Source organism: Haemaphysalis longicornis, unplaced genomic scaffold (assembly GCF_048455015.1).
Source record: "Haemaphysalis longicornis isolate Haplotype H1 unplaced genomic scaffold, Haemaphysalis longicornis Haplotype H1 scaffold_10, whole genome shotgun sequence".
Classification (NCBI taxonomy): domain Eukaryota; kingdom Metazoa; phylum Arthropoda; class Arachnida; order Ixodida; family Ixodidae; genus Haemaphysalis; species Haemaphysalis longicornis.
The window spans coordinates 145,800,417-145,806,166 of record NW_027526204.1 but is presented as its reverse complement, the minus strand read 5'-3'; positions in this window follow the sequence as shown (position 1 = coordinate 145,806,166).

Sequence of the window (5,750 nt, the reverse complement as noted above, 5' to 3'; positions counted from 1 at the left end):
AATGTAACGGCCTTTCTTGCACTTTCAACTAAAAACTTTAATTGCAACTTCTGTTTGCAAAAAAAAAATGTTTCAGTTTTGCGAATGAATGTCGACAGAAATGCAGGGAAACGAAATTACGCTTACGGGCCATTTCACAGAAGGCATAATGGCCCTTGGTGAAACCGTTTTATGAAAAACCTAGTGCTTCTGTCCATGGACGGATTTAAAAGTTGAGCTGCCCATATCAACCGGTAATTTGTATGTAGGGCACTTGCGGAGGACACAGATAAATTTGGCCGATTTATCGGTGAACTGAACTTGAAAGCATGGCTTCATTTCCTAACTTGCATTAAAAAGCGCCTTTATAGTTCTGCCAACGAATCCGCCGGTTGGATATCCGCAAATACATCCACCTTTCCGCACTGCGTTTTGTATTTTTACCTTGAAGTTCCTGCACTTTTGACTTTCTTCGAACATTTAAAGTTTTGTTCATATGCGCGTTCTCGCGAATGCCTGCCGGCTTAAGTAAATTGCACAAAATATATAACTGAAAACTTGCCTACAAAGATTTCGCCTCGCGCTGTTTTACTATGGTCTTCATATGCCACAATATTTTAACCACTGCTGGGGTGGCGCAATTTGTGATAATATATTTGCAGTCAGGTAAAGGAGAAATATTTATTCATGATCGATTCATTGAAACACTTCGACGCAGTTCACAAATGTAACTGTTTTTTAAATTGTGCAGATGGTACGGAATATCTATTTCTAAAGATAGGTAACCTTCGGCATACAAGATCTTTGGATGCACTGGGGCGCCTATATGATAGCGGCTTTTCAAGTTCAACTTTTTCCGTGCTTCGTTGGCATCGTCAAGGTCTGCGTACCCAATATTACCAAGAAGTTCAAGCTCTTGCACAAAACGCTAAATGTTGCTGCTGGAGATATAACGCATGTCGTTTATTTTTGAGCTACGAATCAACCCGGCAAGCATTCCTCTTTATTCACAAATCGGAACATTCAAAATCCTTCGCGGCCAAATTCATTTTTTATCGGATTTTCCTTCCCTCATCACTCGATCAACCTTTCACGTGCGTCCAGCTACGAGAATGTCACTTCAACCCTTTTCTCCTTTTCTTCACACAAGACCACTAAACGCTCTTCCTGTGAGGCGCCTTTTTATGGGTAGCGAGTTTATTTATTATCGCTTAAAGGGAAGGTGAAGCGGTTTTAGAATTAAAAGAAAAGTTGCTTAGCAGCAAGTACACATTGAATAGTTCATGTGTACGAAATATTTTCGCAATACATGCAATAGAAGCGGCGCAATGAGCAAACAAAAGTGCCCCGATGCCCCGCCCCCATCTCGCCGCGCGATGCCGGAAGACTGAAGAGCGCGGGCGAAAACCGGCTGAAAAACGTCATGCCTGGACTTCCGGCCGGATCGGCCGCCTCGGCCATGCTCTTTTGGCCATGTTTCCTTGTGAATGATACTTGTTGTTGTAGTTGATAGCACTCATTTGTACAATTTTCGTGTTCAAAAAGTATGCACGAACGCCAAACGAGGCATACGTTATCATGCCGTATTCCTAAGCAGAATAATGCCACGCCGGGATGCTTGATAACATACGGAAGCGACAGCCGAGGTGGCTGTGCTTGACGACAGAGCATATACTACACTACGTTAAATACTTTGTAAACCGCTCCAATGCGGTTTTTTTTTTATGCGACGGACGTGAATGTTCACATTAGATTCTAGATTTAGGAAGGATGGGGAATACTGCTGTACTTTGGCCGGGGATGTTTCGTTCCATTCCAGAAACCAAGTCACATTTGTTCAGGAAATACTTGTTTAAACGCGTCGGTTTTCTTTCCCTATGGGCTCAGGACAGTGTTCAAAAAAACCATTTTTTGGCGAAACTAAAACAAGGGGCCAATCGTGATAGAATTTCTCTCCCGGCTAAGAGGTAAACAGTATTCCTACAAAGTAAAAGAACCAAGACAACCAGATTACTTATTTTGCAAGTATACATGTCACGATAAGGTGATGTTTGTCTGGAATTAAAAAAAAAAAGACCACTCCGAACCACCCCCGTGCCATAATCTGTGTTGACTGCGGGGGCCTAATTTTTTGGCCAAAATTCCGTGTGGCTGCATATTATAACCTGGCAAGCACTTGTTGTCACTGAACCTCAAGTGTGCTCCAGTGATATTCGGTGATATATATAATGATACTAAAAAAATTAGGAGCGAAGAGTAAATATACGGCCTCTGTCAGACTAGCGCGGTAAATGCTTAAATCTAGAAATGCTGAAACAGGCCAACGATTAATTATCACAAACGTTTGGTGATTGTTACCTAAAGTAACTTAACTACAACGTAACTGCCTTGTCGGACTGGTCTATTAATTATAACGAGGTGGCCGTAATATTGTAGCAGAATGCGCAACGCACAAGCGAAAATCAAGCCCTACTACAGCCAATAATGCTGAGCAGGCACTAGTATGCTGCAGTGTTTTCAGAATAAATGCATGTGAAGCAGTAAGACGCCACTCACCGAAGTGCAGCTAGCAATCGCGGAGGCGCCGTAGTGCCGCTGCCGAAATGGTGCGCGCGTGTGGGTCTGTGTACGGGGATGAGTAACGGGGCTGGGGTGGGCGACAACGAACAAAGGAAATACGGAAGCAAGAGTCTGCTTGTTAGTTTATGCGTGTACCGGCAAGATGTGTCTCGCATATACGTTTACAGCGCATGAACGCTACTTTTTCGCGCAGTGCACGTACGTGCTTTTCGCTGGTAGATTGTTTATAAAACGCCCATTAATCTTCGGCATAAATGGTTTTGTGCATAATAAGAAACAGTTAAGGCAGTACCTAATATTAACATAAGGTATAAAATCCCCCTATGCTGGTTGCCTAATTCAAACATATTTTGATGGAACCCACTAGTCGACGTCACAGTCACTGCTTTGGGGTTCTCTGTCGTGTAAAGCAAATTTAAGCTGCAAGATAATTGAACCAACAGCACGGGAAATTATAAAACAAACTTCCAGTCATGTGTGAAAATTAAACTGCAAGCTAAATTGCCGCAAAGGCACCCGTGCGATCGTTCGCAATGCTTCCGACAACCCGCGCGGCCAAAGGGTGTCTTCCTTTGACGTCATGACGGGCGCAACCAATCAGGGGCGTCAAAAGACGAAAAGCGCGCGTCTTTCAAACGGGGTCGCGCTTTTTGCAAGATAAATGCCACTTGGACTCATGTACGATCAATTTCAATGTGATATTCGGAATCAGCGCGCAAGAAACTATATAACTGTTAATCTAACTCAATTTTTTTGGAAAGCGCTTCAGCTTCCCTTTAAGCATAGGCACGGCGACTCATAAAAACGTTCTCTCTATTTTTTCGCGTCATCCAAAAGGTATTTTAAAGCAAATCTTTCTACCTCTACCAGCCAAGGGTTCTTTCGCAGGGTGCGGGTCAATAAACTCCCAATGCGGTGGAGGCGGCAACGGGGGGGAGGGGGGGGGGGGTGAGGGGGGGAAGTGTGTGGAAGGTTTCACTCATGGAGCCCACTGTAGATGGCGCAGCGAATTTACCCAGCGTTCCCCGCGCGCACAAGCCTAGCTGCTCCCACAGGCGGCCGCGTCGGCGGGATGGCGTTCTGGTCTGCTTCAGCGACGATTGTTTTGGGCCTGTTTTGGGCGCAGCTTCGCGTCCATTGCGCGTTTCCTTCGCACGGCTTGATTAACTTGTTCGACAGCACCTTCTGGGCAATCCGGACACGACGGAATTAAGTGGTCGTACGGCACAGATACTTCACGCTAAAGGTACGTTAAAACAAAATGTACAAACCACGTGCAGATTTCTGGCCACTAGAGAAACGCTACCTTTTGCGCACTGTTTGCCACGAATGGGACTCCGTTTTCTAAATTGGGGACTACCAATTGGGTTGTGTTTTAAGAGGCATTACAAAATGTGAAAGGAGAAACTTGTTCTGATAAATAGCGATTATAAAAGTTCCCTCAGCTGTTTCGCATTTCTCAAACTTATTAACTACCTAGTTTAAATCGGTATAAATGGGAATCACTAAGCTCACATGCCCAAGTGTTTCGCTGGCTGCGCTTGTGTCGCGGGGTGGTGTAGCCGCAAGCTAGTACATCAGTATGGCTAGGTTCCGCTGTCTCACCCTTCGAAAGACGCCCCTCTCCGTTTTCTCTCTCCCGACTCACGGCCGGGCTGCATCGGCGGCGTCGTGCACCGCTCTAGCCAGGCCGTGGCCGATGCTGCTGCTGCGTTCGGGACGCCGCCTCCGCGAATTCCAGGTAATGGCTGGCAGAATTTCTCGTTGCACTCTTTGCAGAGCAGCGTTTGTAAATTCAAGTGATGTCGCATGGGCAATTGTTGTGGGTGTCGTTTACAGCTTTGCTTTCCAACCAACTTGACGGCGTGGATTCAAGCCAATTTTTTTGTATTGCCTTAGTCTACACGTTGACATTTAAAGTTGCAGCGGCCCATTCGATGGATGTCGTGAACGTTATTTTATTTCTTGCGACACTGAAAATTGGCTCCAATTCACGCTGTGAAGGTGGTTGGAAAGCAAAGCTTTAAACGACCCCCACAACGATGGCCCATGCGACGTCACTTGAATTCACACGCCATACTGTACAAAGAGCGAAAACAGAGACCGAAACGAAGCCGTTACCTGTAGTTCACGGGGGCGGCATCCCGAACGAAGAAGCGTCGGCTACGGCCGGGCTAGAGCGGTGGATGCCGTCGCTGTAGCCCAGCCGTGGGTCGGTAGAAAGAAAACGAAGAGAAGCGTCTTTCGAAAGGTTAGACAGCGGAACCTAGCCATCCTGAAGTGCTACTTCGGGGCTACACCACCGCACGACAGAAGCACAGATACCGAAATAATTCGGCATGTGAGCTTAGTGATTCCCATTTATACCGATTTAAACTAGTTAGTTTAGCAACTTTGACAATTGCGAAAAAGCTGAGGAAACTCTTAAAATCGCTATTTGTCAGAACTAGTTGCTCCTTCCGCCTTTTGCAATACCTCTTAAAACACAACCGCATTGGTAACGTTTCTGTAGACGCCAGGTGTCTGTACATAGTCAGTACATTTTGTTCCCCCCCCCCCCCCCCAACCAATCCTTAGCGTATCTTTGTTCTACGACCACATATTTCCGTCGGGTAGGGGTTACCCCGCAGGTGCTGTCGAACATGTTAATCATGTTAATCAAGCCGTGCGAAGGAAGCGCGCAATGGACGCCAAGCTGCGGCAAAACAGACCGAAAACAACGGTCGCTAAAGCATACGATAAAGGCCATGGAATGGTCTCTGCCATCGAGCCGGCCTGCGTGCAGGGAACGCTGGGTAATAGCGCGCGTTCGCCGCGCCATGTACACTGTGCCCAGTGAATGAAAAACCCCCTCCCCCTCTTCAGCCGTGTTAGGAATTTCTTGTCCCAAACGCCGCGAAGGAACCGTTGGCTGGTAGCCGTAGGAAACGTTGCTTTATCAATTCGAAGAGGACAGCGTTTGAAATTTTGAGCTCCGTAATCCTCATCCTTCTGGACATTTGTCAGCGAAATCGCTCCTCGACTGTGTCATTTTCTGCGAGTGGCTTTCTTTGTCCGCGTTTCAATTTTATAGAACCTGCCCTAAATTTCTACCTTTTTTTTGTGTTGCCTTTATCACAAGTGTAGCCATCCTACGTCCTCTATTTTCTCGAGAAGATGGGACCCTGAATTGATTCGCCGAAAATGTGCCC